Source organism: Podarcis bocagei, assembly GCF_964188305.1.
Source record: "Podarcis bocagei genome assembly, chromosome: W".
Lineage (NCBI taxonomy): Eukaryota > Metazoa > Chordata > Lepidosauria > Squamata > Lacertidae > Podarcis > Podarcis bocagei.
In genome coordinates this window covers 33,765,854-33,778,997 of record NC_138131.1, presented here as the reverse complement: position 1 = coordinate 33,778,997, position 13,144 = coordinate 33,765,854, and the positions used below count along the sequence as shown (strand labels likewise).

The following is a 13,144-nucleotide window of genomic DNA, read 5'->3' as shown; positions in this document are numbered from 1 at the left end:
CGGAGAGAAGGCCACATACCAAGCATTCCGGGGGAGAGCTGATAACTGCCGTTGCCTAGCAACAAGACGTGACTACTTTCTGGGGCTGATTTATGAGCTCGTTAGCTTCAAAGGCAAAGGGAAGCAAGCCAGAGCAGTAAAAAGGCACAAAGGCTGCAAAGGGCTGTTGGAAGGGACTTTCCTTATTTGTATCTGCCCATTCTTCTAGTCTCCCAAGAAGGAGCCTGGCATATAGTTTGGAGGCTACATCTAACAAACTAATGGGTCTATAATTGGCAGGGTTTTTCTTATCACCCTTTTTATATATTGGGGCAATTATACTCAACTTCCACCCTTCAGGTATGCGACCTGAGCTGTTAATGTATGAAAACAATTTTGCAAAAATGGGTGACCAGAAATCAGGTATTATCTTATAGATCTCCATTGGGATCAACATTCTGCCTAGAATGTTATTTTTATTCCAAACCATCCCCATACTTAAAGGCCTAAAACAATGTAAAGAGTGGCAGAGAGCCTTGGCAAAGTATATTTGGCAGGGGAAAAGGCCACGGATAAAAATGAAAATTTTGATAGACAAAAAAGAAAGAGGGGGTTTTTCTCTCCCGGACCTAAGTTTATACTATGAAGCGGCTTGTATATATTGGGTAAAAGATTGGATAAAACTGGAGAATGGAGAGCTACTGGACCTGGAAGGCTTTAATAATTGGTACGGATGGCATTCGTACCTTTGGTATGGGAAAGTGAAAGTTCACAAGAGTTTCTTAGATCATATTTTTAGGGGACCATTATATCAAGCATGGGAAAGGAACAAAAACCTCCTCGAAAGAAAGACCCCATGGTGGATTTCACCAATAGAGGCCTTAACGATTAAGAAAATAAATATGGAGGAGATAAACGCCACCTATGAAGAAATGTTAAGAAAAACTGACCAAGGGCCCAAACTCAGACCTTATGAAGAAATAAAAAATTTATTCACTGGTTGGCTGCAATACCACCAGGTGAATGATTTGTTAAAAGAGGATAAGAGGAAGGCGGGTTTTGATGATAAAAAATCAAAATTTAGTATAGAAGTAATAGAAGGCAAAAATAAAACCCTGTCCAGAATTTATGATATATTACTAGAGTGGTACACAAAAGATGAGGAGGTGAAGGAGGCAATGATTAAATGGGCAATTGACTTTGGTTATAACATTGATTTTGAAAGGTGGATAGAAGTTTGGAATTGTAACATAAAGTTCACAGCATGTATGGCATTGAGAGAAAATATCTGGAAGATGCTATATAGATGGTACCACACCCCTGTGAAATTGGCCAAAATGTATAGATTAAAGGATAAGAGATGCTGGAAATGTGGCGAGGTGGAGGGTGACCTATATCATTTATGGTGGACATGTAAAAAGGTGAAAGGCTTTTGGGAATTAATTTATAATGAACTTAAAAAAATATTTAAGTATACCTTTCCCAAGAGGCCTGAAGCCTTCCTGTTGGGAATGATGGATAAAGAAATTAAAAAGGAAGATAGGACGATATTCCTCTACGCCACCACAGCAGCGAGAATTATGTTGGCACAATATTGGAAAGTGGAAACCATCCCCAACATAAAGGACTGGCAGATTAGAATGGTAAACTATGCTGAGCTTGACAAACTAACAGGTAAAATAAGAGATCAGGATGAACAGAAATTTCTGAAAAATTGGAGTAAATTTTGGAAATATATTGGAATAAATGCTTAAAGTGAATTGACGGGGTTAGAACAATACGACCAGCGAGTGAATTTAAGACTATAGATTGAAAATCAAATACGTAATGGAAGGAGATATTTGATACTTATCAAAAGGATGGAGGGAAGTTCAGATTGTGTGTCTTTCTTTTTTCGGATGTGTGGGTTTTTTTCTTTCTTTTTTTTCTTTGTAATTTTTTCTCTGTATTTTCATATATATCTGTTTTTTGTGTATAACTTCAATAAAAATGCATTAAAAAAAAAAAAAAGATCTCCATTGGGATCATGTCTTCTCCTGGAGCTTTATTAGCTAGTTGGCTTTCGATTAGCCTCTTAATCTGATTGGGCGTGACGTCTGGCCATTCTGTCAGTTCTGATAATTGAGTATAGTAAACTTGTGGGGGTGGGTCAGGACAGGGGCCATATATTTCTGTAAAATATGTCACCCAATCCTTTCCTTGGACAGATGCTTCTAACGAGTAGCCCAGCCCATTTGTGCCTTGGGCAACCAGATGCCAAAATTTCCATGAGTCCTTTTGAAGTGCTGCATCTCCCAATTCTTTCCACTGTTGTTCATAATATATTTGTTACTTGCTTTTGAGTAATAATTTATAATTGTTTCATAACTGGGCTACCTCAGCTTGTAGAGCAAGATTGTGCTTATCTTGTTTTAACTTCAATTTTCTAAGTACCCTAGCTAGGTATTTGTTGCTATTCTGACATTCCTTATCAAACCAAGTCTGTCTCTTAAACTTTTTTTTTTATCACATTATCTGTGGTCGTCAGTGGGCGCATTCGGTTGATTATATTCTCATAAAGTCCAATTATGTTTCCTGTTTCTAACAACATTTCCCCCTTTAATAAAGCAAATTCATGGGAATCCAGGATCTGAATCATTTTTTCTTGGACCTGTGCATTCCATTTTAACCTTCTATTTCCAAGTATCAGATATTCTGTTTCATCCAATAATTTAGGAAAGGCAGGAGAAAAGAATGATGTCAGAGATAACTCAAGTGGAAAGTGGTCACTTTCAGCTCTGGGAATTATCATAGAATCATAGAATCATAGAGTTGGAATAGACCACAAGGGCCATCGAGTCCAACCCCCTGCTGAAGGGAACTGCTTCTGCACATAACTGTGGCATTATGGGAAGTCTTGCTTCTTTTCTCTGGCATTCTGGGAAGTCTCGTTTATAAGCTTTTCCCTGCTTCTGCACACACTGTGCAAACCTGTTCTAAATACCAAGACATTCCCTCATTGCTAAGTTCATGAAAAACACTATGACCTGTACTTAATGCACAGCTGACCACATCTACGGAATTCAATTATTATATTCTTTCATGTTATGATCAATCATTAGTAATTGTTTTAGTCATGCTATATCAATCTTTAGTTATAATTTAATTAGGAGGTTTCATGCCTGTCTAGTTCCACTTTCGTTTCCCAGCCTTTAATCTATCGGTGATTAATGTTCACATGTAATTCCCGCCTTGTACTTATGTTAACCAATCAGCAACAAGTTGCTTTGTGTTTGTATCAACCAATCAGCCACAAGCACACCTGTGGCAATGTTTGTAATATTCAATAAAAGAGAGTTCCCGGGGCTCGCCCCAGCAGACACCTCTCTGATGACACCTGCTACTCGTCTGTTGTGGTTTCATTCCAACACCCTGCCAAGCAGGAAACACCATCAGAGCACTCCTGACATATGGTTGTCAAGCCTCTGCTTAAAGACCTCCAAAGTAGGAGACTCCACCACACTCCTTGGCAGCAAATTCCACTGTCAAACAGCTCTTACTGTCAGGAAGTTCTTCCTAATGTTTAGGTGGAATCTTCTTTCTTGTAGTTTGGATCCATTGCTCCGTGTCCGCTTCTCTGGAGCAGCAGAAAACAACCTTTCTCCCTCCGCTATATGACATCCTTTTATATATTTGAACACGGCTATCATATCACCCCTTAACCTCCTCTTCTCCAGGCTAAACATGCCCAGCTCCCTTAGCCATTCCTCATAAGGCATTGTTTCCAGGCCTTTGACCATTTTGGTTGCCCTCCTCTGGACACGTTCCAGTTTGTCAGTGTCCTTCTTGAACTGTGGTGCCCAGAACTGGAAACAGTACTCCAGGTGAGGTCTGACCAGAGCAGAATACAGTGGCACTATTACTTCCCTTGATCTAGATGCTATACAGTGGTGCCTCGCAAGACGAAATTAATTCGTTCCGCAAGTCTCTTCGTCTTGCGAGTTTTTCGTCTTGCGATGCACGGTTTCCCATAGGAATGCATTGAAAATCAATTAATGCATTCCTAGGGAAACCGCCTTCAGACCAGGTCCAGGGACAGTCTGTCTCCGGACCTCTTCTGAAGGCTGGGGGGGGGACAAGGGCTTTTCTTCCCACCCCCAGCATTTTAAAAAACCCCGGGACAGCGGAGGACTTCTCCGCTGTCCGGGCGATCTTAAAATGCTGGCGGGCGGCATTTTAAAATCGCCCCGGGACAGCGGAGGACTTCTCCGCTGTCTGGGGTGATTTAAAAGCCCCTGGGAAGGCAGGCAGGGGGGACAAAGACTTTTGCCCCCCGCCCGCCTTCAGAAGGTGTTCCCGCCCCCCCGCCCGGCTTCGGAGCAGCGTTCCGAAGCCCGGCGGCGGCGGGAGGAGGCTGTCCCGGATATTTCCCTATGGGCTGTCGTCTTGCGAAGCAAGCCCATAGGGAAATTCGTCTTGCGAAGCGCCTCCAAAACGGAAAACCCTTTCGTCTAGCGGGTTTTTCGTCTTGCGAGGCGTTCGTCTTGCGAGGTACCACTGTACTCCTATTGATGCAGCCCAGAATTGCATTGGCTTTTTTAGCTGCCGCGTCACACTGTTGGCTCATGTCAAGTTTGTGGTCAACCAAGACTCCTAGATCCTTTTCACATGTACTGCTCTCAAGCCAGGTGTCACCCATCTTGTATTTGTGCCTCTCATTTTTTTTGCCCAAGTGCAATACTTTACATTTCTCCCTGTTAAAGTTCATCTTGTTTGTTTTGGCCCAGTTCTCTAAGCTGTCAAGGTCGTTTTGAAGTGTGATCCTGTCCTCTGGGGTGTTAGCCACCCCTCCCAGTTTGGTGTCATCTGCAAATTTGATCAGGATGCCCTTGAGTCCATCATCCAAGCCGTTGATAAAGATGTTGAATAAGACCGGGCCCAAGACAGAACCCTGTGGCACCCCACTAGTCACTCTTCTCTAGGATTAGTCACTCTTCTCCAGGATGATAGAAGGTATCTCGGTTAACTGGCACATTATTAGATGTTAGGATATAATCTATGGTGCTAGTAAATCCTCTGGGGGAGATAAAAGTAAAATAACCCTCTTGATCCCCTTGACCGTGCCCATTGCATAACAAAAGGTTGTGCTTTATTATAAGTTCACAAAGATATTTCCCAGCGTGATTAGAGGTGGTGTCCATTGCTGCCCTCTGACAGATTTCAGGTTCGTCCTCCAAGTTTAGACCAGATAATATTGTATTTTGTGGGGAAACAAGGCTGATCCGGGCATTGAAGTCACCTCCCAAGACAAGCCGAGGGTTAGGTGTCACAGTCTATACTTTCGAGTAGTTGGTCAAGTTTATCCCAATATGATCTCAGTTCCCCAGAAGACTTTACTGGAGGTATGTACACACAGATGCAATAAGTATTTCCCAGAAGACTATCAGAAAGGGACAACACTAAAAAATTAGGGGTGGTCAACGAGGGACACTGTTGAATTGATACATTAAGAGAGGTTGACACCAGCACCGCCAGCCCCCCACTAGGCCTTCCATACTTTACAGTTTTAAGAGCTGGTTGAGTGTAACTTGTAAAACCCTGTAGTTCAACCATAGTGCCCTCTTTTGCCCAGGTTTCTTGAAGAAAGATGTAAAGGGAAGTCTTCTTTCTGCACATAACTGTTAGTCTCTTTCTGCACAAAACTGCTCCATTTTGGGGAAGCCTTGCTCCTCTTTTCTCATGCTTTCTGAGAAGTTTTGCTTGTAGGCTTTTCCCTGCTTTTGCACACACTGTACGAACCTGCTTTTCATGCCTAGCTGACCACATCTACAGAACCTGATTGTTACATTGTTACATGCTATGATCAATCATTAGTAACAGACATCCTAAGCTCATGGAAAACAAACTGTATCTGCTCTCCATGCCTAGCTGACCACATCTACAGAACCTGATTGTTATATTGTTTGTGCCATATTAATCTCTAGTTATAATTTAATTAGGAGGCTTCATGCCTGTCTAGTTCCAGCTTCGATTCCCAGCCTTTACTCCATCGATGATAAATGATCACATGTAATCCCCACCTCTCACATGTAATTCCCACCTTATGCTTATGTATCAACCAATCAGCGACAAGCACACCTGCGGCAATGCTTGTAATATTCAATAAAAGAGGCTCTCAGGGTCCGCCCAGACAGACGCCTCATGTTACACCTGCCTCTCTCGTCTCCTGTGATTTTTCATTCCTACAAAGATGATATCATGTGTTTGTAGATAAGAACAGAAATCACTGTCTTGGATCTTGTTCATCCACCCTGTTACATTCCATGAGAGAAGTTTAATTGTTTTACAGTGATTTACTCTTAGTCAATTGTTGGCCAATGTACTCTCAGAGTTTACCAGTTTTTGAGGCAACAGAGTATTGCTAATGCTAGTGGAATAATCCAGATGTTCGATTATTTCAGTCGTTGTACATAAAGTGCTCACATTTGTAATTACTGGGCCTTTTCTTTGCAAATTATTTGCCAATGGGGATTTCTTGGGTGTGTTTCCTGACTCCTCCTCTTCTAAATATCTCATCTTTGTCCAATACTCCTGTGGTTCTATAGTTATCATTCTGTTGTGGCCATTGGGTCTATTATCAATCTCTGCCTCCGGTTCTTTAATCTCTTTCAATGTCTGGCTCATAAGATCAAGCCTCTTGATAACTGTTTGTTGCTCTTCCTGAGGGAGATTCCTAAAGGAGCTGAGAAAATCCTCTTCCAAAGGATTTACAGAGTGCTCAGATTCCTGAAGATGATTGTCTAGAGGAATCGGCTGTTCCTTTTGGCTCACCTGGTTATTTTGATGTTGGGCATGATCCTGCGAATTCAACTCAGGCATGTCTGTTTCCTCCCCAACTGTCAAGTTTTTTGTGATGTCATTACTTCCATTGGGGATCCAGGCTTTGGTTTTGTGAGCCCCTCTGAAGCACCAGTCCTCATCTTACATAAGGGTGCAACAATAGAATTGCGAAATACCCGGGTTGGAAAAACTCCTCTGCTTGACAATCTGAATTTCAGCTTGTGAATCAGTGAGGGCAGTCTAGTAGAGGAAAAAGTTAACATAATTTTTTGGATTTGATTTGTGGTATTCAAGAGTTCAGTCCTAACGAGGTCGATCTCTGGAAGTCCAATGCCAAGTAAGTCTGAGAAATGTCGTTTGGAACGCTGGGCACCTTTCCAGCTAGGAGTTTGATCTGGCCTTCCACAAATTGTCATGCAGATCTTTTTTGGTTGGAAGATTAAATAAGAAGAGTTTGTTTTAAGAGCCTCTGCACGTTCTATGTTGAGCTTAGGGGTCTGCTCTTGTTGTCACCAATTTCCTTTGGTACTATGGTGTTCTGTTGATGCCTGCTTGGTATTAACTGATAAACTGTGGACCTCTTTGGATAATTGGGTTATTTGAGAGGCAATACCTCTAATTTGCTGGAAGATATGTTCAACCTTTCTTGCAATTAGAGTTAATTGGGTGCTCTCCCTATTTGTTATTCCTTCCTCTCTGAGGAGCACAGGATCAACTTGCCCCATTGCTGTAGCCAGTTCCACGCTCTCACCTTGAATACTCTCCCCACACTCACAATCATCTTCAAGAGGAGAAAACCGGTTTTTTGTTGGAACTATAAAAGCAGATTTGTTTAAAAAGTCCTCTATTTTAGATTGTTTGGGAACCGGTGAGAGAGCTACATCCTCTGGGTCCCTGTGGCGTTTACTAGCAGGCATAGCGTCACCGTGGGGAGTAAACAAGGAGAGGTTTCACCAACCAAAAAAGAGAGAAAAAATAGAAAGTGCTCAGTTTGTTCAGTTTAAGAGCTTCTCTGTGTGGAGACTGCCAGGAGTTTCAGGAACAAAGTATAGAAGGGAGTTGGCGGTTAATAGCTAGCAGCTGGCGGCCTGCCCAGGATGCTTCACAGAACTTGCCAAAGATGTTTCTCATAGCATAGACAAGAAGGTGCTGTTAGAATCTCAGTAAGTTAAAAAGTAGAGAAGTAAAAAAGGAAAAATTACTTCCCTGGGTGGCAGTCAATGCTAATTACAGTCCTGTTATCTACGGAGCTCCGAAGCCTGCTTGCTAAGCCGTCGCCATCTTGGACCCAAAGTCGGGACTTTCCAAGTGGAGCTTGCTGCCAGCTTGTAAACAGCTCATAGACTTTTGGATTTTCCAGCTTGTAGCTGAAAGCTGAAGCTTGGAATCAAGATGGATGCCAAGAAAGGGGCAGGTTTACCTTATCCACCTCCCCTGACTAATGACAATTATTCCTCATGGTCTGTGAAAATGAAAGCCATGCTTCAGAGTCAGAGGGTGTTTGGAGTGATTGAAAATCCAATCCCAGCTGCACCCACACCAGCTTGGAATTCTCAGAATGTGAAAGCCAGGTCAGCAATGATTCTGTGTGTCTCAGATGAGCAGCTCGTGCATATAGCAGATATGCAACACGCGCGCGAAATTTGGCAAACGCTGCAAAGAATCCATCGAAGGGATGCTGCAGGTACTGCGCTGTTGCATTTTGAAAAACTCACAAACATGAGACTGGCGCCTGATGGGGATGTGATGGTGCATTTGACAGAGATGAAACATTTACGCCAGCAGATGGCGCAACACAATTTCCCTCTTCAGGAAGAGATATTTTGCTTTATGATCATTAACAGCCTTAATCGGACTTACAAAACCGTTGCAAGTCAACTTGGATCTCTACCTGTATCTGTTAACTTTTGATAAGAGTGATTACAAAAGTTGTACTGCATGTGAGTCTAAAATGCTTTCTCTTGCAGGTATATCGGACGGAGCCGAGGATAAAAGGCACCTAAGATTACCAGTGTTGGGGGGGGCACTAGGGGGTGCATCAGAAGATGGCTGACAATAACATCTCTCCGACCCACACGAGGTAATTTGGAGGCTATGATGGGGGTAATTAGCCTCCTTGGCCCCCCCAGGATGGTGGGGGGGACTGCCCTTGCCTGCTGTGCCCTACACCACCCCCGAATTTGTGGGGGTGGGGGCACTAGGCACAAAGCCCTCCTGTGGGATTCCGGCACTCCTGGACGCCGTCCCTGATCCGCGCCACTAGCTGCAAGAACTTCAAAAGAAACAATTTGGATGAAGCTAATTGCACATATTTCAACGAAGAAGGGGGAGTAAAGACTGCTGACAGAAGAGATCTCTGATAAAACAAGACAAGAATAAATCATGAGAAGATACGCCAAGATACGGTATGGCAAATGACTGATGGGGGAGGGAGGGAAAACTTTCCTTTCTTTCCTTATGTGAGTAAACAAGAACCCCCTCCCCTCACGAGTCATAAATGTCGTTTTAAGGACTTAAGCTGTGGATTTAAGACTGTGTGAAGATAAACTTTCGAACCAAAGCATGTTTTAAGAAGAGCGTGGAATGTACAAGAGCTCTGGAATGACGCAGTTAAAATTGCCGTCGCCATATTGGGAAGTTCTGTCGGAGGTTTTGAGTCTGGGAGGAGAAATAGAGAAATAGAGCTGCTTTTATACTGTGGGTGAAACCCCTCAGAGGGACTCAAGAGCGGCAGTTTTGTGAGATAATGATGGAAAGAGTGATGTTATCTATGAAAGTGATGATATATGAAAACCATCTCGATTTGAGGATTGGAAGAACGGAAAAATTCACACAGGATTAATATTGGTGTTTATCGGCTTAAGGAGACTATCAGAAGAGATCGTAAAGAAAAAAGAGAAAATATATGAACAAGATGTGATGTGGAAACAGCAAGATAAGAGTGGATAGAATTATGAACTCTGTTTAGACTGATTTGGTCTGATTTGGACATTAATGCAGTAGCAAGAAGATGATCAGAATCCCCCTTCGGATCTTGAAATATGGGTCCCCCCAACAAAATTTAAAATTCGGCTTTGTAATTCGGAACTTATGTGATGTGATTTAATTTGATTTGATTGGCCGGTTAATAAAAATTATTTATATAAAAAAAAAGATTACCAGTGTTTTTCATCGAGTGTGTGCTGATGTAATTGGTCCTCTAGCACCATCTAGAGGCAATGCAAAATACTACCTTGTATTTGTTGATCATTTTTCTCAATATGTATGGCTATATATATTGGGATCACCCAGAGAAACCTTAGCAAGGTTTAAAGAGTTTTGTGATAAGGTTAAGAATATTCATGATGCTAATATTGATTTTCTTTTCACAGATGAAAAGCCAATTTTTCTTTCACAGGATTTCCAGGATTTCATCAAGAGACAACGGATAGAGCATAAAATTGCTGTCTCAGAAGCTGCATGGAACAAAAGTGTGTGTGTAAAGGTGAACAAAGAGTTGCAGAATGGCATGAATGCACAATTGCTGAGTTCACATTTGCCACGTGAGTATTGGGCTGAATCTTTATCTTCTTATTGTTACACTTGGGTGAGAAAGGTTTCAAAAGGTATGGAAAGTTCTCCTTTTGAGAAGCTATTCCACAGGAAACCTTCTGTAAATCATTTTAAGGTTTTTGGATCTCACATCCGTACAGAAACTCCAGATGGGGTAAAGAATACCAGAGGCATTTTTGTGGGTTATGAAAAGGGTCTCTACAGAGTAATTTTGTCTGAATCTGGTCAGGTGATTCTCACAAAGTTTCTAGAGAGCACTCCGAGACAGGAGTCAGAGGTTTTTCAAACATTTCCCATTGCTGACAATTCAGATGATGATTCTGATGATTCTGATTATTCTGGTACTGAGTGACACAGAAAGCTCAGGAAGTTCTGTTGACACAGTCATTGAGAGAGGTTCACACACAATGGAACCACACAATGGAACCACAATGGAACCACAAGTTAAGGTTGAACCACTGTTTACTGTTGGAACCACTGTTTCACAGGTTAAGGTTGAACCACTGTTTACTGTTGGAACTGGTTCTCCAAAAGGTCCTGAGGATGAACCAGTCAGCAAGGAGGATCAGCACCTCATACGCAGGTCTAAAAGAATCACAAAGGGCGTACCACCCAAGAGGTATTCTCAAGAGTTTGCTAATTCAACTGTTGCATGTGTTACTATTGTTGACAACTCAAGCCTGGTAAAAGGTGTGTCTAAGTCAGAGACAAAGACACAACAGGGAGTTGCTAAGCGTAACACTACATTCCCTAACCAAGGTAATGCAGATGCACTCATTCCTTGGAAAACAGACACCCAGAGAGTTACATTGGTGAAACCAGTGGCGAGTAGTTCCAAGGGTGGAACTGAAACAACACGAGATTGTTACATGTATAACAACTGTTTGTTTTCTTCTCTGGATCAAGCTTTGTTCGCAGCTAACGTTGATTCATATGGGGGAGTATGTTACGATATGAGAGCAACGCAGCTGCAAACTGGCAGCTTGGTGAAGACATCACATGATGTGACTAGCTGTGGGAAAGAATCTTCCCGGAAGTTCACAGGCTTCTCAAAGCTTTGTGAAGTGTGTAATATGAGACCTTCCTGTTGCGTATGTGAAGGAAGTCTTAGTCACTTGCTTGCTGAACACTGAACTGTTCGGACATGTTTTTTGTAGAGTTACATCAGTCAGAAATAAACAAGATGTAAAAGGATTTCTGACTATCTCCTTTCTCTTGCCGGTATGCAAGGAGGGAGGGGGTGAGCATTTTCCACTCTGGGAAATGTCGCCTATCAAGATCTCCCTGGTCTGTCTGGGATGTCAGCCAGAGGAAGATCACCGGTAAACAAGCTCCGAGAGCAGGGAGAGGGGCCAGCCTCTCCGGAGGGGACTTGTTTTTCCAACACGCGGTACCCCATAAAAAACCTTGGATTGAGCATTCCGAGGACTTGGTGTTCCTGCGGGTGCCTGGAACGACTCCCCCACTCCCCGGTAAGCTCTTGATAAGGGCTCCAAGAGCGAGTGGGGTTGGAGACGGAGGCACTTGGGAATAGACTCGCTTCCTTCATCGCATGAAGCTCTGAGTCCAGCGATTGTGAGCGGCCAATTTCTCCAAGCAACTTTGATTGGAAAAGAGTGAGTAATAAATTAAAAATTTGGACATCTATTTGGAAAGGATAGGGGCTTAAAAACGGAGGTCAGTCCCTTCCTCTGATTAAGAGAGAAAACAGCTACAGTAGCCGAAGCCGTGATCTAAAATATACGACTTTCTAAAGACTTTCAAGTTAACTTTCAGATTCCCTCTTCTAGCAGGGGGAAGGGGGGAGATACTTTTCTGACTTTTATAATCCCTGCAGACAGTTTGGATTTACGAGGTATTTTCTTTGTGGAAGCGGACTACTCAGTCGGGGAGACTAGACTCCATTGTGACGTCGTAAAGAAAAAGGACACTTTCAACTTTCGTTTTCCTATGGGGGGGGGGAGTAACTGCAGCTGCCCGAACTCAAAGGTTTTTCTTTTCTCTTTTTTTTTAACAGTACCCCTACCTCCAGATATAAATTGTAAATTGTAACTGTGTTATTAACTTCTGGGGAATTAAGAAAGGAGTAAAAAAAAAGGATTACAAGTTAGAGAGACTCTTGACTTTTATATTAAGACTGGTGGAGAGGCTTGAGAAGGGAAACTGTCTGCCTCCTTATCTCCCCCTTGTGTCTGAGACTGACCTTGAACAAAAGAATTACAAGTTATGGATGGGGGAGAGAAACGAGAAAAGACAGAGAAAACAAAAACCAAAGTAAGGAGGGACTCTAAGTCACCAACTTTTGAGGAGTCTGTGTTGCAATTGCTTCAGGAAATTAAAACAGAAGTAAGAGGAAATCAAAAGTCTATAAAGGAATTAAAAAGTGACTTTGCTCAATTAAGACAAGATTTGATGCAAGTTAACTCAGATGTATCAGCACATGAGTCAGGACTGGCACATTTGGAAACTGTGATAATTCCTGACTTAGAGACAATTCAGCGAGAATCTCAAATTTCAATTGCGTCTCTGCAAATAAAACAGAGGGAATGTAATCTGAGATTGAGGGGCGTACCCCAGAAAGAGCAGGATAATTTGAAGGATTGGTTAATTGAAGAATTTGCAACGTACTGGGTTCTCTCAAAAGAAGAATTAAATTCCTGGATTGACAAGGCCTACAGATTTGGACCTAAAACAGATACTAAGATTACACATGACTGTATGGTGTTTTTTTAAAACTAAAGTGCAGAGAGATATTATTTTAAGCCACCATTATAAAAAAAGTTTAGATGAGGGA

General features: G+C 42.3%; 1 long non-coding RNA gene across 1 annotated transcript; it reads left to right on the top strand.

The window, feature by feature from the left end:
* The first annotated feature begins 2,850 nt into the window (after positions 1-2,850).
* Positions 2,851-6,172, top strand: LOC308578245. The gene is made up of 2 exons (XR_014003835.1): positions 2,851-3,131; positions 5,961-6,172. It is a non-coding gene; the product is annotated as an uncharacterized lncRNA (long non-coding RNA).
* The last annotated feature ends 6,972 nt before the right edge of the window (positions 6,173-13,144 follow it).